This window comes from Haemorhous mexicanus, chromosome 8 (assembly GCF_027477595.1).
Source record: "Haemorhous mexicanus isolate bHaeMex1 chromosome 8, bHaeMex1.pri, whole genome shotgun sequence".
In the NCBI taxonomy this organism is placed as follows: Eukaryota; Metazoa; Chordata; class Aves; order Passeriformes; family Fringillidae; genus Haemorhous; species Haemorhous mexicanus.
This window is the reverse complement of record NC_082348.1, coordinates 14,845,383-14,867,435: the sequence shown is the minus strand read 5'-3', so window position 1 is coordinate 14,867,435 and position 22,053 is coordinate 14,845,383. Positions and strand designations below refer to the sequence as shown.

Genomic DNA, 22,053 nt, shown 5'->3' with positions numbered 1-22,053 from the left:
AGGGAGGGGGAAGGAGGCAACACTTGTGTGAAGGAAGAAGAGGGAAGCTGTGCCAGTTGGCATCAGACACTGGAAGGACACCCTTCATCCTCAGGGCTGACACCAGAAGCTCAGGCTAGTGCATTGGCAGCTTTGCTTGTGCTGCAGTTTCATCTCCCCCCAGCCCCTGCTTGATTTGCATCCAGGGACACAGAGGGCACCTGGCCCATCTCCAGTGCCTTCACCAGGCAGGGCAAAGAAAGCTTTGAAAGAAATGATGGAGGTATGTAAAAAATCCCTTCTGGGAAAAGTGAGCTCGTTATCCCTCCTTGCTGCTCAGCCTGTTGTTGTAGAGTTGACAGAATCCCCAATGGTCTTGAGGTCTTTTTGTAAAATTTCTCTCACCTTGCCACAGTCTGTGGTAGGCCATAGATTTTCTAATTTTTTTAGGATTATTCATTATAATTATTAATATTGTTATATATTTTTATTAAAATTCTGTCACATGGTCTTCCTCAGGCGCATGACTGAGCTGAGAGCTGATCCACCCACTTTTGTGAGCATAATTGGAAAAGGTCTGGCTGCCTCCTTTCTTCCTTTCTGGATTGCCGTTGAGTGGAAATTTCTTTTGTAAGGCAGATATCTCAAGCTGATTATGGTGGCATTTGAAATAAAGGGAAATACAGAAATGCCAGAAACAAATCCCTGCACTTAGGGGCCACTATCTCACCAACGACCAGCACTTCTGCAAGCCACACAACAAAATAAGCAGGCTGTGGGAGTGGAAGGGAATTAGCCATGATCCTTTGCAACTTTTCCACCAAAGTACTCTTACTGTCTTCCAAACCACTCTGTTCTGTGTCCTGAACATGGGTGAAGTTAGGCAGATATGAAGTTCTGTGGAGGTAGCTGCAACTTCATCCTGAAACATTGTCTGTAAGGATGGTGCAGTTATCCTCAGTGTGGGAAGCAATTCCTCTTGTCCAGCAGAGACAAACACTCATCATACTACAGAGCAGGAAGTGAAGCAGAATGTTCTGTCAAGATCAATCTGTGTGGGAAATTGAAGGACACAGAAAGTACCCCTTTAGCAAACTAGCCAGGGCTTTAAAGCACATCTTCAGCCCTTGTGGTAAGTGTGCTTTAATTTCCTAATACATTTTAAAATGTACTACACAAACACAAAGGTAGTTCAGAAACCTCAGCATAGTTCTCTACAGAGGTAAGTAAAGAAAAGTAAAATATTTCATTATGCAAGCCAAGGTCAATGAAGACTCATCAGCCAAAGAAATCTTGGTCTCAGATGACTTAAAGTCACTTAACCTGACCTTTTCCCCCCTCCTCCTCTTGAAAGAAAGTGACTGACTGATTTAGACAGTGGAAAGCCACACAACATGCTTTGAAATAATGCAGCCTCACAAACTTCATGTGTAGATTTTTAAATTTACTAAACCCAGAAACTGGGGTTGCTTCAGAAGACAGATTCAAGAGAAGGCAGATTTCTCTGAGCTGGACTGAACTTAGGGAATGATCAAGGAAAACCAACACCAAAGATTTTTATTGCAAACCAGCAAAGATTATGTACACAGTCATGGAGAGACTTTTCATCAACTTCTTCTACCACCAGGCCAGGAACAACTTAATTTGGCTTTGTGGATTAGAAAGATGTTAACCAGATTGGTCTTTTGGTTTAAGCCAATGGAGCAATCCCAAATGTTTTGTGTCTGATAATGTCCATGGCCATACAAATAGTCAAGAAAAGCTCTGATGTCTGTGAGCAAGACAATTCTCCTGGGACAGTAAAATGCAAGTTCTACATCTCGTCCCCAGCTTTTACAGCTGACTTCAGCAGAATTTAACTGCAAATGCAAGATGAAGTGGGAGGTAGAGGAAAAATGGGGTTCAGAGGCTACCAGAGGCAGGGCCTGCAGTTTGATAAGGCATTTAGTATTGGATACAACAGCTGTAAGAACCTCTGTGGCACCACACAACCTTGGTGGCTCAGTCCAGCCTCTGAACCACAGCACATTGCTCCTATGTCTCACAAGCACTGCTGTTGAGGCTCATGATCTGAGCATTCTGTCTTCTTCTTTGGGATGTATTTCTTTCCTATCATGGAGAAATTCAAGAGGAGGGAAAGGCTGGGATTGAGGGGGTGGGAGACGTCCAGATTCAGTGGAATGGTGCTTGGAAACAACTTTGAGATGCAAAGCAGAAAATATGGCTTCTAACTTCTTCCACCCTCCACAGATGTTAGCCAGGGAGTCTATCTACCACACCCTTTCTAATCTGCCTTAGTGGCAGATCTGAAGCAATTGTAGCTGAAAGAAACTTGCTGTACTCCTATAGCAACCTCTGTAAACACAATGTCACAGAAGTGGGACCAGCAGCCAAATTACCAGCTCACCGTCAGGAAAGCAAAAGCCAACACCTCTTGTCCTCCTACAAAAATGTCACAAAGTCCCCACTGACTCCTGTTGCTTCCTTCAGCCTGAATGATTTCTTCCATTCATTCACATGTGGTCTTAAATTCCAAATCTAGCAGCAGCCCAAGCTGGGCTAGGAGTGATCCTCAAATCTCAGCACAATTTCTTCTTTCTCCATGCAGAGAGAAAATACCCCAACAGTACAAGATGTTTCACAGCCATGTGTTCAGGCATAACCGGCATTCTAATGTGGCTTTTCTCAAAGGCTAGAAACTCACATCTTGTTCATATAGGTATGGAGGTTAATAACAACTTTCACCAGAAATCAAGTGTTTTGAGGGCTGCAGATTAGTTGTCACTTGCAATAGAAGCCAGCAGGACTTGCAGATGTCTAATGAGTGATGGCTACTCCTGGAAGTCCGCAGAGCTGGAGAATAAAATGCGTTTGCTCCTGTTTGCTTCCTTATCATGAATAAGAAGAAGGAAAAAGAAGAAGATGAAGAAATCATAGTCCCTACACCAGTATTTAGCAGTGATACATAGTAAAGGCAAAGCTTTGCAGGGTATGGAAAGAATGTGATCCTGATTCCAGGGAAGTTGAACAAATTTCCAGTTCCATAAAGTATCAGAGCATTTCTGTCAGGGAAAGGTAAGGCAAATATGTTTTTTAGACAAACAAACTAAACAATTCCTAAAACATTTGCAGGCTGTGACTATCAAAACTTAAGGAAAAAATATTCACATGTGGACCACAGTTCAGTGTCTTGTCTCACATTTCACTGACAGGAACTGAGAGACAAAATGCCAAAACAGGCAGGGATGCATCCTGGTTCGATTACTGGGGACTGCATTAGACCATCAACAAAAAGTTTCATTGTTTTATACCTTTTATTGTATGCTGTTAACACCCTCCACCTTCTGCTCCCTGTACTCCATACTCTCACAGTCTCTTTTCCATCCTTATCTGGGTATGCTGTCCCCAGTTTTGCCCAAGCTCAAACAGTAACCCAAAGGGAGAGGGGCTATCCCGAGACTCCAGACCTTCTAAGGAAAAAACCCTTTCCCTAAATCCTCACTGAGTGCAGAACCCATGCCTGCCTTTCTCCTCAAGAAAGTCTCTCTTCTGCTAAGCAAGGAACTAAAAAACCCATAACCAAACCAAACCAAAACAAACCTCTAAAATTTTGAAAGAGATGTGACAGTTTAAAAGGAACTGAGTAAATAGTTTACCCACAAGGACAAACAATATTTTTGTTTCTCTAAATAAGTTGTCTTGGGCATGTAAAATTACTGAAAACCCACAGGAATCTCATGTCTGAGCTGAGAGATCCTTTGAGACTGGACTCCCAAAGGGCAATGCTTTCAGTCCATGACCCTCTGGAAGCCAACTTACAGATGTAAATGTGCAAAGTCCTGGGCTTACAGTTCAACTTAAATCTGTAACCACAGGATATGTTTTAGTGCTCAGAATAAGAATGAGTAATACATTCAAAGCTGGAGGTTTTACAGTAAAGATTTATGCAGCACCTGCCAGGGCTGATTTAAAATTTTCTGATCCTACCATAGAGGAGAAGATGCACTACAGGACACCTGGTGAGCTCTGCTGGTTGTTTTGTGCTCAGTAGAATTGCAAGCTTGCCCTCAGAGTGTCTTGTCACCATTGGGGCTTGAGGAGACATCCCTCCACTTTGTGACTCCAATAGATGTTCTGATGCCAGGATCAGCAAATATTTCTGTTTCTGTTCAAAGACTCCTAATGATTGTACACAGTTTATGCCACTTGAACCACCAGCTCAGGTGAGATTGACAAAGACTTGCTGAAGTCCAAGACTCCAGTAAAGAGGAACTGAAAAGTTGCCCCAAGTTACTACCTTCAGCATTGCTCTTCACTACATCCTCCCTTTTATTCTGCTGTGTTTTGTTGCTTGTTTGTGGTACAGTTACAACCTCCTTATTCTGTGATTCCCTTCCCTGAACATTTAAATTCCTTATGTGAACTCAACCTAAGTTCCAGGTTAGCTTAATTTTTGTATATACAAATATATATTTACTGAACATCTTTTAAAATTATTTGTGTGGGATTTAAGATAACATTGAAATTCCTTTTGCTGATGATTTATAAAGCTATTTTCCCCCTGTCTAGACACTTTCAATATTTGCAATTAGCTGATGGAAAAATAAACGGTGGAGTATTCTTTCCAAACCTCCATTGGAGAGGAAAAAAGGTCTCCATCATGTAAAGTAAATACTCTTCTGTCAAGTCAGCCAGGAAGAAGCTTCTAAAAGGCAAAAGACATGGAGGATGAGTCCGGCTAGCTCTGTATTTAGGTGTATAACTTGGATAAGGAAGGGGTACACAGATTTTATAGCTCCAGGGAGAAGAAGGAGAAAACAAGATACTATGCCAGAGACATTTTTCTTGGGCTGATTGCAAAATTAGCTGGAGCTGAAGCTAATTGATTGTGTAGGCAGATGAAACAAATTTGAGATGACTATAAATAGCAACAGTCTTTCCGTGCAGCTGTAAATCTGAGCTGGAGAACTGTCTTCAATTCATTGTGAACATTTGCAAACATGGGAGAGAGAATAGAGTAAAATAAAATAAAGTAGAACAAAGCTTGGTCACGTAAAGAAACCACAGAGAGTGCCCAGCACAGAGAGAAATTGTCAGGGTCAGCCTTTACAAGCAGATGAGAGCTGGAATTTAATCTAAAAGATGTTGTGGCCTGATGCATTTTACCTGTCTCGCCCCCTCAACCACAGCCTGGGAGAGGCAGAATTCAGTTCTTCCTTTTGTCTTTACAGGATTTTACGTCAGACAGTGCTGCTGCCTCTTCACGGAGGAAGAGGGTGAGAGAAGCAAGGAGCTAGGTCTGTTTGTCTGGATACTGGCAGAGAAAAATGCCACATCCCATCAATCACTGGAAATGGGAAAGACATTGTGTGCTCTATGCAAACTGTGAATACATGTAGGCAGACCCTTGCCGTGCTTTTCCCCCCACCCTTTAAGGTGGGGGAGTTGAGTTTTTTTCTTCAGGATTAAGCTACATGTTTAAACTACCATCTGTGATGAGCAATAGCCTGATGAGGGAAAGCTATGTCTGCAACCCAGAGGAGAGATGGCTGACAGGATTAGGGTCTCCTTTGCATGTGGCCACTGGCTGCTTTCAGCATCTGTACCTGCGTCCCCACCCTGGGTGGTCTCCAGAGAAGATGATCTCCCTGTGGTGTAAAGACTACAGGCACGGATGCAGCTTTCTAGTACCACTCCCTGGCGAGCTGGAGAGGAACCAAACCTTTGACCTTGATCATTTGTCTGCCCATCTGCAGGAGGGGATCACCCTGTAAGTGCCAGGTGACAACATAATTCTCATAGTTTAAGGCCAAAAGTGAAGAATTCCATTATATGAAATTGCAGAGTAATTTGAAGAATCGCATGACAGGAATACAATTAGGATGAAAGATGAGGTACTTAGACTTTTTTGAAAGGGGTCATCAGGCTTTTACCACTAGCATTACTGTTCTAGTAATATCTACACTCTGCTCTGTTGTGTTGGGATCTGTGTTTTAGCAGGAGAGACTTCCCACACTGAGGAGTTATGGTTTACAGATACAAGCCAGACAAAAGCATAGAAAGAGAAAAGACCAACACAAAGGTTTACCCAGCCACTGGTTGGAGGCTGTCTGCTTCCCACATCTCTCACAAGAAAGTGAGTGGAGTGACTGTCTCACAAGTAGGGCAAGCAAGGAGTGTTCACATGGTCAAATTGGGTGTGGAGGATGAGCAGTAACTTTTCCAGCTTGAGTAACTCCCTCAGTTGACCATGCCTCTGTTGGATGATGACAAGGCAGTTCAGGTGCCAGCAAAGGTTGTGCAGAAAGGAAGGACAAGCTGGGGCAGTATATCAGGGCACTTCATTCTGCTGTGTGCTCTGCTAGCCGTGGTTCTTCCATTTTTTGTGAGCTACCACCCTGGGGAGAAGGATCCCCTGGCTTGGCTGAACCCAGTCCAGCTCAGCAAAGAGCTCCTATAGTGTTCTTTTTCTAAATACAGTGCGCTTATATGAATTTTAAAACTGTTCACCTCACAGCCATAGGGAGTGAGCCTCTCTGCCTACACTCAGCCCAAGCCCACAAGGTTGTGATGTGACCATGATTCCTCTCTCTGACCCATTAAAACATGCCCGAGGTCTGGGATCTCTCCAAGGCAGAAGGAGACTGAATGTTTCTAAAATGAGTGTTGGATAAGCAGAGTTAATTCTTTTAGGCTCATTCATGTGCTTGGGTTTGGCCCAGCCTGCCAGGCAAAATCTGCTTGGTATGTTTCAAGGCCTGCTGTATCAAAAGCAGCAGCTGTGGTGAATAAACCAAGGCAGTGGTTTGACTCCTGAACCATCTAGGGGAAAACCCTCTTGGACTGTATTTCTCATGTCCTTTTTTTCTTTCTGATAAGAAAATGCCATTCCAAGACTAACACCCGCCCACTCCCAAAATCATGCATGCAATCTCCACCTGACCTGCCATCTCCCTCCTGACATTTGAAAGCATCTGTGTTTATCTTCTTCTTTACTGGATTTCAAACAACAATGCTATGCTCTCATGTAGGATTCTTTTATCAGCTTCAAGGCCAGGAACCTAAAAGGAGTTAACCTGGAGGTCACTTTCTAACAATTTCACTACTCAGTCCAAAGAATCACCTTGGAGATTTCATGTTTAATCAAGACATTTTTACAGCTTTTCTGCTAAAGAGAGAGGTGCACTTTGATTGAAGATAAAATCCATCAAATGATGCAATTCATTTCATCTGGCGTCGCAGAGTCTCTGTCCACTTGAGAAAAAGACTGCACCGTGGAGAGAAAGGCTTCTTTTGGGGGATGGGGGAAGGATGATTGTTGGGCCTGTTCTTCAAGTCCACTTTTAACATCATTCTCCTGCTGAACCCTACCTGACTGCTCTGTGAAGACAAACAAGGCAAATAGCTCTGAATGAATATACTCTGCCCAGGACGGTGTATCAGGTTTGGTCTTTGGTTTCACCAGCTTCTACAAGTGTAACTTCCATTTAGAAGAGTCTTGCCCTTTGGTATGACACTGTAATTTCATGAAATGTGGAAATAAGTTATATGAAATGACATTTACTTGCCTATATCTGACAGTGTGCCATATAATTCGTGTTCTACTTGCAAACAGCTGCTCGCACTTATCATGGTCACAGAGGCAAAAGGGAAAATTTGGGTCTGCCAGCCAGCCATGATCAGGGGCCCTTCCCTTTGCTTCTGCAATAAGAAGTACTGAGACAATCTAATGGAGAAGTTTTGAGACAATCTAATTTCCATCACACACCATATGGTCCCAGCTCCAATATGGGTTAACAACATACATCTGAATGGGAATCAGGTGTATCCAAAACTCAGGGCCCCTACCAGGATAAGAGGAGAGTTGCAAAATCCCTGCAATACCTGTATTGACACATTTAAACCAGCTGTGCAGCAAGCAATGAGGAAAGGCTTGTTTCATGCCTCTTACCCACTCACACCTCTTTCATGTTTTGCCCAGTTGGACATCTGGCATGTTTTTTACTACACACCCAATGCTGAGCTTTCATTTCAGGCGACCCATTCTGATTCTATCAGAGCTGACTTCTGCCCTTATAACTGCATGAAACTCAAGGCTTGTCTTGAGGCAGAGCCAAACACTAGGAACGTTGCTCAGCAATGGGTCAACCTCAAAGGGTTTGAAGCATCTGCTCTTTTGTGCTCCCAGGGATTCACATGCTGATGCCCACAACTGTTGGTCTCTGAGTGAGGCAGATGGTATTGTCCTGGGTGTCTGACCGAGCTGATTCCATCACTGTAGGATTCTTCTGCAGTTCATCTTACATCTGTTTCCCACTGGAACCATGCAAGAAGAGACTTGCTACTGGCACTATGTTAGTGGAAACTGAATGTGTGCACCTGGTACATGCTATTGTACTCAAAAGGCATCCCAGCTGAGATTGCACAGGGATCTAAAATAACCAAATGCTGAAAGGTCTTGAAGAAAGAAGTTGGACTGGGGTCTTATTTGGCCCAACAGAGGGAGAACATAGTTTCAAGACATAGGAGAATGAGAACTTAGTCTGGAAGGACGATACCAAAATGCCAGAATAATGAGACAGTTTAGCCTCACACATGACAATGATTTGACAGAAAGAAGGTCTCTCAGCCCCTTGGCCCAGGCCTCCCAAAGCAAGGAATTCTTTTAATTGTAGCCAGCACTGATAGAATTGGCTGCTCTTCAAGTCATTGGTACTTGAACTCTCCTGCTGTGCCACTCACAGTCCAGTGTGAACTTCAGGCGTGTTGTCTAGTTCTGTGACATCCTTATACATGGTCAGCAATATCATATTACCTAGTGGGCATAAAAATGTGGTCTTAAATATGAATTCAGCTGTGTTCATCTCACACCCTAATGTCTCATCTCTTTTAAGAACAAGGCTTTGTGAGCTTTTAACATGTGAGTAAGAAAGAAGCCACCAGAGATGTCAGTAGAGTAAGCTGAGTGTCAGGACTGGAAAGAGAGGATCAGAGATCTTCATTCAAGCCAGACACAAAGCCTTCTGAAGAAAGTATAGGGGTGTGTGGAAGCTGCAGGACAAGCCAGAAGACTGGGTGGGGTGGAGGACAGCTGGGAAAGGGGTGATGAAGTAAAAATGGATAAAGTTGCTGGGTGGATCAAAGTCTAAACAAGGATTTATGAGAGGCATACAAGAAATCTGTAGGGCAAATACCATGAGCAGTGACACAATTTGACCATATTCTGAAGGTTTTGGAGTGGAGGATTAGACATATTTCCCAGGAGAAGATTGTCTGCCCTGCTCCTTTACCTCTGCACTTCTCAAGAGCTCTACATTTGTCTCTGCACCAGATCCTCCATCTTCACTTTATTTTGCAGCCTTTTGGCTTTCAGTGCTTGTAGCTTTCTTGCCTTGCTGCATGCTCCTACTGATGCCAGGATGGCTTAGCACGAATTCCTCAGTTCACCCTAGGCAGGTTCTCTCCCTCTTGTTCATTATTTGCTCAAAATCATCTGGCTGAGGGCCAAGTGCCCTGAATTCCAAGAGTTCCTTTTTGTGTGTTACTTTTCTCTCCTTGGGAGATTAAATGATGCTGTGGGCTCTCCATCCTGGAACATATCAGTGCTAGAAGTGGAGCGGGATCTCTGTCATGTCCAAATCTCCATCACATTCACATGGTTCTCCTGTTACTGAGCAGCAGTAGCTAGAATGACATAGATAAAGAAAGCAAATCACAAAAAACTTTGAAAACCTTGGGTACACTTTAGCCATCTCTGGTAAACACAAAGTTCCTGCAACTTCAGGGTGCAAGGATTTCACTTTGCTAGTGCTTCTGAAATATCTCTTCACACCATCCCTTGTCCTCAGCAGGCTTGGAAGGCACAAGCTGTCTAATTGAAGTGAAAGCAATTAACGGAGACATTTTTACTACACTTATTAAAGGGAGAAGGAGGCTTTGATATAGCCCAATATCCACTAGATGATGCAATTAATTTATTTTGGCTGGCCAGTGCTCTTGCCTGGGTCTGTGTGCTATTAGAGGGTGGTGCAATGGTTGTTCTTCCCACTGCTTGCAGGCCCTAGGGTCAGGTTCTGCTCCACCAATAATATGACTCATCTCTGCATACAACAATTCCTCAAGTGATACCAAAGTGACCACAACATCAGTCAGTTTCCAATCCTCTGAATCCTGTAATGATGGCTACTTCCCCAGAATCCTCTTTAGAGCAGCTCACACACTTGTTCCTAACCACAGAATGAAAGTCAGCAGGGAACATGTTAGTTTTCACAAAATAACATGTGAGAAAGGCCCTAGGGTGGATATCATTTACATTTCTGTCCTCATTAATATGCCATTTCATTAATGAATCAAGCTGAATGCCCTTGTAGAAAGACATACTTGTCCTAATGCAAAGGATACCAGTGTGGCAGGAGGCAACCCACTCAACTTTGGCTACACAATATAATTAAGCACCTCTGAGTTTAAGGCAGAGAAATGGTCATCTGACAGCCCTGATTCCAGTTGCCATTTGGGCAGCTCAGAGTGCAGCTATCAGCTATAAAAAGAATCAAAGCTAGCCTTAGATAAACAGATAGAAAGAAAATTGATGATAAAACCCTTCTGCTCCCCACGCTTCCATTCTTTCTTTGCTAATTTCTCTTAAGTAAGTGTCTTTTAAGCCAAATGTGCAAGAGAGCTAATTACAGAAGGTGGATGTGTTAAGACAACCACACTTCATCTTGGAAGCCTGGAAGAATTAAAACAACATTCTCTGTCAATTCTCCACAAAGTTATTAAGAAGTAAAGAGACCTCAGCCAACCCCACCCCAGGTAACGTGGTGCTGCTGTGGGGTCATCCCCAATGTGTTTCTCTTAGTTAATGGATGCTAGGGAAGGGAAAACAATGGGATTGAGAATTTGCATCCTCTGGGTTGAAGAAAGAAAGCTCTATGGAGCAAGTCATGCAACTTGATTTTTTAATTAAATCCTTATGGTCTGCATAATTAGAACTACTAGTTATGCAGTGGTTCCAAAATTCTTTAGGAAAGCCAGGTTCTTTATGGCAAGGCAAATGGACCTTAAAAAGAAGTTCTGTTTTCAGAGGGTCATAGAGAAACTCAGGACTAAAGAAACAGGGTTTTATTTTATAACATTTCCTGAATCCATGTTATTTCTCTTTGTAGTGAAGATAATCCATAAGGATCTATGAATACATCCTAATACTTTCCTTCCAGTTTGACACTTGTTATGAACTCTCTCCTGTGTCAGGACATAACTGTATCACTTACAGGACACTCCTCTTTCCCTTTAGGTAAAATCCTGGACCTGATTTGTTCACGAAGGCTGATGTTGTCCCCAGGGAATAAAATCTCAGCCATGATACTGGGAAGAAATCTTGACAGTTCTTAGAAATCATTCCTCTTTTCTGGAGGCTTGGAACAGGATTTCCTGATGATCAAAGCAACAGATCAACTTGGAAGAACACCTTTATGATTTCCTTGGATTTGACATTATTTTACAGTGATGAATTTAGTGTCTGCCTGTCCTACATAGAACAAGCAGTGAGAGCCAGTTAGGCAGATGAATGTGTTCTGACAATATTGTCTGTAGGACAGAGGCATATTTTTGCCAGGAAACATTCAGTACTTTTAAATATTTGATATTTTTAGGTTTTTTTTTTTTTCATTTTCAAGAATTTGTTAATATTTATTCCACATGGCTGACAGATCTGAAAAAGCCACAAGATTCGTGAAGATTTGTTGACTTCATATGCTGTGGGCACTTTAGGGTCTTGATCATGTTGCATTCAGGAGCAGCTTTCCTGGGAATTACCACCTATTTATTTCACTGGAAACTGAACTGAAATCCTACCAAAATTACAACATATTTGACCAAAAAAAGGATGTCCAGGGATGTTTCCTGCTGAATAGGCACACGTGAATCCATTTGCAGTAGCAGTGTATTGTATTTTGGACTCTCTGGAATCAGTGCCAAGTTTGCTGCAAACACACAAAACACTTTGCAGTACCCCTATCGTGTTTCAGAACTGATGCCAGAGAAATGGGGGGGCAGGAAAAAAGTGATCTTCTGCCCAAATTCTTCCCTATAATGAGTATGTGTGAGACTAAGATCTCATGGAAATTTCTATTTTCTGGTCATTAGGTGTTATTTACATGTCATCAAACTGGCTGTGTTACCTGCTCTGTCCCCTACAACTCACCTCCAGCAAAGTCATTGCTGTATCAAAGAAAGGATCTGCTTGAAACTCCTCACGACACCAGTTGTACCTTAACCTCTTGTGTACCAGTGTTTAACTCATAAAAGATCAGCTGCAAATGAAATGAAAGTACAGACATGCAAACAGCACCTTCCAAAATATGGCCAATGCTCTAATGCTCACTTCACACAGATTCTGCAGTATTATGCTGCCAGAAAAGGACTAGTTATCAGCTCAGAGCCCATGGGAATACTGGGTAGTGGGAGTATGAGATTATTCCTGCTGCTGTTGTTACCCTGCTACCACACATGGTATATTAGGTGATCTCCTTATGTGTCGAAAGATATGACCCATTCATCTCTTTGCTAAAATCTCATATTCCATGGCTGGCAATATTCAAAGAGTGGGAAAGGTCAGAACAGTATTTGTCTGAATTACTACTGTGGATTTTTCCTCAGGTTTTGCCTCAGCAGATTATGATACATCTCTTAGCAGGGTCTGACTTACACTCTGTAGCAAAAGATGCAATCATATCCTGTTGTCAACCAGTGTGTGGCCATAATTTGACAAATACAATATGAATGAGTTTGTTGCAGATTCAGTGTTTAAAGATACATGTAACACATTAATGGCTTTTTACCACAGGTTTTAGAGTTGTATTGCGCTACTGAGACAATACACACCAGCTGTACTTCTGTGTCTCTCAGCCAGCTGACACCTATACACCCTGGGGAGTCTCAAGGAGGCACAAATGCTTCTGTTTCTCCCATCTATCTCCAGGCTCCTAACAAAGGGGGAAAATTAGGGGAAAGTCTACTGAAACTCCCTCCATAGTCAGCTGAAGAAGATTCCTCTCAGCTAAGACCTTAAGCATCCTTTGAGGGGCTTTGTCTTTATGGTGTGGCCAGCAGGACTAGGGCAGTGATGCTCTGCCTGCACTCAGCACTGGCGAGGCCATACCTCAATCTGGTTTTCAGTCTGGGGCCTCTCATTGTGAGAAAAACATTGTGGGATTGAAGTGTGCCCAGAGAAGGGCAATGAGGCTGGTGAAAGGTCTGGAGCACAAATCCTGTGAGGAATGGTTGAGGGAGATGGGAGTGTTTAGCCTGGAGAAAAGGAGGCTCAGGGATGACGTTTTCATTCTCTGCAACTACCTGAAAGGAAGATGTAGCCAGGTGGGCATGAGTCTATTCTCACAAGATGTGATAGAACAGGAGAAAATGGCCTCAAGTTGCACAAGGGCAGGTTTACATCAAATACTGGGAAAAAAATGCTCCATCAAAAGTGTTGTCGAGTGCTGGAACAGCTTGCACAAGGAAGTAAAGAAGCCACCATTCTTGAAGGTATTTAAAACATGTGTAGATCTGGTACTTGGGGATGTGGTTTAGTGATGGATTTGGCAGTGTTGGGTAATGATTGGACTTAATGATCTTAAAGGTCTTTTCAACCTAAACAATTCCTACTATTCTACTCATAGACTGCAGAGGCAGGGTTCTGAGTGCTTGAAATTAGATGGCATGAATCTGGGTATTAAAGCAGAAGTTCAGAGCAGAGTGGAGAGCTCTTGCACAGGAGGCTTACCCAAATTTTAAGATCTGTAACACAGCAGTAGCCCATTTAAGAGCCTTACCCTGCAGTAAGGGCATCTTCTCCCATGTATAATCCTTACTAGTTTGCACTGTTCTGCTTGATTCCCTGAAGGAGTTGTATCAGTCCATAGGGAGAAGACCTTACAGAGAATGGAAGCTACCATTAGGTAGTGCTCAAAGCACAGTGAGTGCTCCAAATTTCAAGGCAATAATTTATGAACTATGAGGAGAGATATTACCAAGACTACTTTGATGCTACTTTTGATACTTTCATGCTAAGGTAACCACATGTTGTCTTCTCATTGAAGATCATGAAAATAAGAAAGGTAGGTCTGAACAGAAAAAGTGGTGAGTGTCTGGCTGGTGTCACAAAGAGAAAACTGAACAAACCCTAATTACAGAACTTTCATGCCCAGATCAGGCCAACCTTCATATGTGATGGTGGGCAGCCTCCTTAAAAGCAGATCCACATTTATTTAGGTGTAGCAGCAATCAAATAGGACTTACCTTATCCCAGGTTCCACTTAGAAGTAGGTAGGCTGAAGCAGAATAAAAAACAAGATTAACAAATTGCCTTAAATTCCTACTGAAAAAGCCAAAACAAGGAGTGACCTAAAACTCTGCCTCCTGCTCTGAGCATCAAGAAAATACTAGGATTACAATTTTCCCTTCCTTCCTAGATGTAAGTGGATGTGCCATTTTAAAATAAAAACTTAAAGGGAAATCAGTCTTTGCAGATATATTGTTATTTTGCAATATTGATATATTGATATATTGCTACAATGCTAGGTGAATCAGAGGAAAATCCCTATACACCAGAAAAAAAAAATAAAGAAACCCCCACTGACCCGAGACAGAAGGTTTTATTTCTGAATTGGCTCAAAATATTTTGAGTCAGATGAGTTCAATGCAATAATGAATTACTTTCCAGTTACAGTGCAGGGTTACAGTTCAGGACGTTTTCTCAGTAGATGGGACAGTCTTTGTTATCCTATAATGCAATGCAGATGCTTCTCTCTTTACCCTGTGCAAGGATGATTATCTACATTGATTTTCAGAGTTTTCACACAATCCAGACATTTAACATGCAAAGAAAAAACTTCCAAACTACATGTCCCAGAAGGCTGTAACACAAGTGAAAAACTCAGAAGTGACCTGAAATAGAGCATTTTGGGGTCATTTTGACACACCACAAGAAAACATTTTGATTTCAGGAATGGTGAAATATTTTGTTTTGCTTGAAAATGTCAGGCAAAATGCTGTGACTTTGCCAGAAAAAGAAAAAAGTTTTGGGTTTTTTTTTTATTTTCCCAAAATTTCCACCCAGAGAAAAAGTCTTGACATTTCAGCTCTTTGTTCCAAAGTGGGATGAAAACAAACATTGAAATGTCAGGATTTGCTGCAGGATGAATTTTGCCAAATTTTTGGTGTAATGCCTTGGCCCCAGAATTTACATCTTACTTTGAAGTATGGGTGGATGCTTAGAGGGTGGAAGGAATTTTGTAAAAGAGTATCATATGTTCATCAGAACCTAGACACCTTGGTGTTCCAGTTCCTGGGATGTTTTATACCATTTAAAGATTGCAGTTAACAGGTAGTGGATGCAAATAAACTGGAAGACAGCACAAATCAACATAGAAATTCTTGTTTATTTACTTAGTTTTCACTCCTTCTATAAGTGAGGAAACTGTCTTAGGTCTGCATCTGATTTTAGCTTGATTAATGAAAATCAGGAACAATGGGCAGCTCTTGTCTTGAAGTCATTGGGAGTGATGCCTGAGTGAGGAAGGAGGAAGAAAATAAAAGCCAATTCAGTCTTGGGCAGCTTGGCCCAATGCAAGCTTTGGAGATATCTCAGGAAGTATGGCAAATGTGTCATATGCCCTATTGGCTCTAAGTAATTAAAGAGCATAATCTGGACTACAGTCACAATTCACTCTGTACAAATATCCTTAGAGGGATTTGGTTCTACCAGCATTGAACAACACACTGGTGGGAACCAGCTTCAACAGGATTATGTGTGGATATTGCTTTATAGGGAACAGGCACATTGACAGAAGTATTTATACCTTTACTGCCTTCATGGATTTCTTAAAACACCACCCTTTATATAGCCAAACACAAACTGCAGACTAAAAATATAAAGAAATACAGAAGAATTGGAAAAGGCTTTCTGCTATCTCTGGAAAATCCAATCATTCCAGCAGCAGAACATCAATACCTATTTTGGAATGCCACACATGAACACCTAGAGGTGGTAGTACATGTCACAGCCCCAAAGGCTGTGTTTAGGTGCAGAAAAGCACAAGGCTGGTGTACAAAAGATAATTTTTCAGTCAGCCCATTCAGTCAACCCTACCTACAAGAGGCCTAAGGTAAATATTAGTTCAGGACTCCAGGAAATGTAGCATATACAGAGAAACTCTTCCCTGTTTCCTCTGGGCATCCAGTCATCAGCACTGGGAAGCTCTGATTTGATTATCACACTTGGAAGCCACCAGTGGACCTTCAGGATTATCCTCAGAATAACTCCTTCAGAGTTATCCTTACCCTTTTGGCCACAGGGATTGCTGGACTTCGCACACTTCCTGGCAGCCACTGTCCCTCCCAACCCACACAAGGGAGGGACATTGCATATCTCTACAATCTGGAACTGGCCAAGAGACACTCACTTGAACTTCCCTAAATTAAGAAACCCTGTTGTTCCATCAGGTACAAAATCAACCATAAATAAAATTGTTTTGTCTTTCCATTTTACAGGATTCTTTGAATCAGCAGGTTCATGGCACAGTGTCTTGGAGAGATGTTGAATTTTTGCTGAACAAGAAGGGAAAACGTTCACCTCCTATTCTGAAATTATGATGTTACTGGGTTAACAGATCTGAAAAGATCTGAACAAGCTAATAAAGGAGTTTCTAATATGTACAATCAAAAAAGGTCAGAGGGATATAGACATTACAGGCAGTCCAGAAAGATTTTTCAAAATCCCAGGTGGACGTTTTTTACAAAATCTCAAACAGAGAGCTGCCAGAGGAGATGACTTTGAGTGCACAGGGAACAAACAAGCAGTTATTTGAGTAATTTGCGAAGGGTGTATTTCACAGTGCAATGAAGATGCTAGACAAGGTATGAGTGCTAAAAAATCATGTCAAGGCTACTAGAATTACCTCTATTATTTATTTCACAATGGGATAAACTGAGTTAATGCAGTACCTTTGCAGTACGAAAAACATTTTTTTTCCACAAAAAGATTTTTGTATTCATGTAACACATAAATTTTTGCAATAAGACACTGGTTTCCTCAAGGAATAGGTGATTTATCTCAGCTAGACATGGAAAAAGGCCAACATTCCTTCACCTCCATAGTATTGTCACCAAAAGATACCAGCAACTTAGACCAAAAGGTTGTTCTGGCTTCAGGTGTGGTGTAAAGAAAGAAACAAGGAGAGTTTTCTAGCTAAAAGATCATGAGCCCATTTGCACTCAAGGGAGAAGATGAAGTTGAGTGGGACTTTCAGAAACAGAGGAGCCTGTCTTTTTCTCCACCTTGAGTTCATTGGGAAGCTGGTTTAGATGTTAAAGACCTTTTAAAGATGGTCCCTCAACTACATCTATTTAACAGTTAGTGGACTGGACCACTATTTTATAAAAGCTATCACATTTCTCAGGAGCGGCCTGACAAGCAAACTCTCTGTCAAGAGACATTCTACAAGTTTTTGTTACTTTGCATGAATGCCACTCTCACTCTGGGACAAAATTATCACCTTTCCAGGCTTCTCAGCCCCTGAAGAGAGAAACTGGCCACAGTGCTTATTCTGCTCTGAGTCCCAGGCATGCCCTGAGCCCTGGGCTGCCTGGCAGATGCCTCCAGCCTGCCTGCAGACCGCCTGTGCGGGCAGGCCAGGTCCTGTCCTACCCAGCTGGAAGAGTCAAACCTACCTGCAAGGATGCTCTCCAGCTATGCAAGAGGCCATGGCCAAAGCCTTAGCATGTGGGCAGGAGGCAAGCACAGTCTTGAGGCCACTTTTAGCAGATAGGAAAGACATGTCCAGAAAACCAAATAAAAAATGTAAGGAATGACAGCTCTGAAGACATTGACCCAAGGTAGGAGGCCATCCAGTATGGAAGCCAAAAATAACATATGCTACCGAGCCTGTAAGGTCCCTTTGCAGCAGGCTAAGAAAAATCCTCAGTGAAACATAGCTGAGCCACTACCTTGCATATGAGGAGAATCTGTCTTATATCCAAGATGTCAGTCCTTTGCCTAATAAAAAAAAAAGAAGTTACATTCTCCTTTCCCATCTGGAACACAAATGACTTCCAAGGATGCAAATCATTTTCATATCTCATTACTAAGGCAACAATTAGAAGTCTGGATCAGACTTTGTCCTTTTTTTTCCCCTAAGAGCTGTCGATTCTGACTCTGAAGGAGTTTGCATCTTCTAACACTTGTTGCTTCAACTCGGCACACTGCTGCCCAACACCCACCACGATATTTTGCATCTCCCAACAAGCCTTGTGTAGGTCCAGTGCCAAAGTGCACTGCAAGGTGTAAGCATCATCAGGACAAACCTGTCACTGCATAGGCTGAGGATCCATTGCATTGGGAGAGATGGATTCCAAACTGATGCTGATGAAGAGCAAACAACCAATTTTCCACTAAAAAAGTAAACACTCGGCAATTCGACGTCAGCAGAACTAACCAGCCTGAGGGGAAAAAAACAACAAAAGGAAGAAAAAGAAAAAAGTTCATGCAGTTCCCACTGCTTTTTTTTTTTTTTTTTTTTTTTTTTTAGCTAGAATAACTGAATGTTCCCAGCCTCCTCACAAGGGAAATTATTTTATGTGCTAATGTTAGAGGAGAGATTTGGAATCTGCCTCAGTGAATGGAGTCATGAAAGGTAGCATGGAAAAAATAAACTATTACAGTGATGGAAGAACAGTGATAATAAAACACATCTTAAAAAGAAAAACAGAGAATTAACAAAAGGTGTTGGGAACTGAAATGTTTTCAAATGGGAACTGTTGTCCCTTTTTGCCTTAAGTCAACCACGAGGCTGTTTTGATGGAGTGAAGAGGGACAGTGGACAAGGTGCTGTATTCAAACTCAACTGGGCAGAGTTCTACTCCTGACTCAAATCCAAGTTACACTGTGTAACCCAAGGCAAGTTCCTCCTGCCTTCTCTAGTGTACCTGTGACCTCTGGGGCAGGTAAGAAGACAATGTTCCAAAGCTGAGAACATTCTGGGAGTGTCTTACTTGAACAGAAGTCCTCTGAGCAGCCAGAAGACTTGCTGGTAAAAACACTTCTGTCTCCCTGGCCTCATCAATATTTTGCCAGGAAGCAGCTGAGCTCTTGGCAGCTCTGATGCTCCAGGCATCCTCAGTGGCATCAGGAAATGGCTTTGAAGTAGGGGATTTTCCTGAATGGCAGGGATTCCCAATATTTTCCCAATCCAAGATCCATGACAGTAACCCTGGAATTCCCAGAATTCAGAGCAGTTGGCTGATTTTTTTTTTTTTTTGGGGGGTCCCTTTTTTTGGGATTTTTTCTTCTTCAGAAAACAGTTAGACAAAATTCTTTGCATTCCTCCTGTCCTACCTCTAAAAAAAAAAAAAAAAAAAAAGAAAAGAAAATCAAACAGCAGACTCTACTACATGCACAATTATGTTTGCCCTTTTCCTACAAAATTATTAAATAAACCTATTTTTTAATACATTGGAATTGATCAGGAAGTCATTCCTGCTAGGAGATATGGAACAGAATCCTTAAATCTCTCCTTAACCTTCCAGATATGAGCAAAGGAACACCAGTGTCTGAGTGGAGGTGTTTCAGAAAAGATATTTTCTTCCTAAAATCTTTCTAGTAAGGCTTTGAAGCCAGGTAAGCAACCTGTGGCAGTGAAGTCAGCTTAGTTAAGCATGGTGAAGAAATAACTATTTTCATTAGTGCTGAACAACCTGGCTTCACTGGCACTGCCTTTGAAGGCTGACTGTAGGATCCTAGACTCCATTTATTGTCTATTGAGATAGATATGTAGCCTCAGGGAGCAAATAATCTCATCCTGGGCTATGTGTCTCAGACACAGGTGAAAGGCTGAAGACACCTATTTCTGTCCCCACTTTTCCCCTCCTCCCTGTAAAAGCAGTCTTGGGTGTCTAGCTCAGCTTTTAGAAAACTAACTTTAATATTTGGGATGAGCTGAATTTCCCCTACAAGTACCAAGTATCTGTGACAGACATCACAGGATCCAGGTAACAACACAGACCAAGAAAAGTACCATGTTTTTACAGCTGTGCTGTTACTCCCCTGGCTGATGGAAGAGATATCTATGGAAAACAAGTGGTGTAGTCTCAGGAAATCCCTGAACTACCAGCTGTGGTATCTGAGAGGAGATCCCAAGGAACAGATCACTGAAATAAACTTTCTCACTCTCTTTTCCTTCCACTCTCTGAGACAGGATGCAACACCAGGGATTGAAGACTGTTTGAACATCTGACTCTCTGATAGTTACCTTTTCATTTTTTCTTGTAATAGCTCACCTAGAAGCTAATGGGATATAAATCTGTATTAATAATGATAGGCATGGAGAAGCAGAAATGTTCACCCATGTGAGAAACGTCCCATTGGAGTCCTTCACTATCAGACACTGAAGACAGAGAATTGCATAGAAACAAATGTCTCAATCCCCACTTCAACATTTAATTCACTTCATCATCCAATTTTCACCACAGGGAAGGAAACAGAGACTTTTGACTACTCTGCTCTTGGCCACCATGTGTCTTACATCTCTCAGGTCAATAAATGTTGCACCATGCTAGGAGTACTGCACATGGGAGTCTTCACAGTGCAGGCATGTCCAGCAGCAGTTGATACATGGATTTGCATCTTAATAACGTCTTGAATAACCAGCTCTTGGTTCAAAGAGGTTCAGCCATACATGCAACATAATACACTGCTTTTCTCCCTCTCTCCTGCTCTACTCTTATCTAAATGCTATGTTCTCTTAGGAGTCCAGTTTTTGGAAGTCACCTGGTCACTGACACTGGAGAAAAGCTCTGAATATTTAATAAATTTAAAGACTTAATGAAATAGAAGTATTCATGACAAAGAAAAACAATTTTCTGCATTAAAATTCTCCCAAATTATGAGCTTTTTACAACACTCAGAGATGGGGTTTGGAACTTTCACAGCCAGCAACAAGAGGATTATATATTCTACCAGGGTCCAAAATCAAGTAGATGCTTTCTATCAAAATGCTCTCCTTTCCCTTCTCCTCAGCAGCTGCTTAAACTACCACTGCACTGCTTTAGAAATACTCAGTTCTTGGATGGACTGTAAATTCACCCTTTTGGACCCTCCCCCCTCTCCATAGCTAACCAAGCCTTCACTTCATAAGCACACAGCCCTTGATTTGATTTCCACCCCTTGGGATTTACAACTTCGATGTAATTCTGTTAACGTCAAAGACATTATGGTAAGGACTCATCTGGGATCTTGTGTACAGCTGTTGTGTTCCAGGCTGGAGGAATTCACATTCCTCCACCACACCCAAATCTGCCCTGGGTTATCAATACTCTGATAAGCAACTCAAATGACTTTAGACTGGTTAAGGAATTTATCTACTCATATTTTCTTCCTTCTTTTTCCATGGGCTCCCTCCCCTTTGATTTTTCACTTTTCAGGCCATGACATTCTGGCTGATTCCTAGATCTCTGGATTCCTACCTCCTCCTTCTGTTGTTGCTAACACACAGCTCTGTCTGGAGCCAGATTTAATTAGACCACAAGAAAAATGAACCACAATGAAGTTACATCAAGGGTGCAATTTCAAGACACAAGAGCACAAGAGCCAGGAAACAGAACTCTGGAAAAAAAAGAAAAAAAAAAACAGAAACGAAGAGGAAAAATTTACAACAAACTTTGTCCTAACCTTGTAGTGTCCCACCTCCAGCACAGCTATTATGTTCAAACACAATTTACACAATAAGCAGCTGATGAGGAAAAGCCTTGGAAGGAGAAGGAAAGGCCTGGAGAGGATCTGCCAGAACTCTTTGGCCCTATAGCTTTATTCTGTGTGGGTTTGATGCTGTGCCAAGCTTTATGACACTTACAGCAAGGTTGGTCTCTGCAGCCATGCATCATTGAAGATAAGTCACCTACCCATTATGGAATTTACAATGACTTCACTGTGCTTTGGTTGAGAACATGTTATCATTACCTTCCCTTTCTTAATACCCCAAATGCCTTTCCAGATCACAGCATTCAGTGCTCCAGGAACTTCTT

The 22,053-nt window shown here is 42.0% G+C and overlaps 1 long non-coding RNA gene across 4 annotated transcripts; it reads right to left on the bottom strand.

Annotated features, from left to right (window-relative positions):
- Window positions 1–7,098: 7,098 nt before the first annotated feature.
- LOC132330461 (uncharacterized) lies at window positions 7,099–21,846 on the bottom strand. Of its 4 annotated transcripts, XR_009487313.1 has the most exons (5): window positions 21,701–21,846; window positions 18,340–18,474; window positions 14,275–14,306; window positions 9,270–9,663; window positions 7,099–8,794 (listed from the first exon to the last, which is right to left on the bottom strand). It is a non-coding gene; the product is annotated as an uncharacterized LOC132330461 (long non-coding RNA). The 4 variants fall into 4 exon arrangements; XR_009487311.1 differs by having other exon boundaries at window positions 7,099–9,663; XR_009487314.1 differs by lacking the exon at window positions 21,701–21,846 and adding an exon at window positions 18,961–19,313 and having other exon boundaries at window positions 7,099–9,663.
- Between the last annotated feature and the right edge of the window lie 207 nt (window positions 21,847–22,053).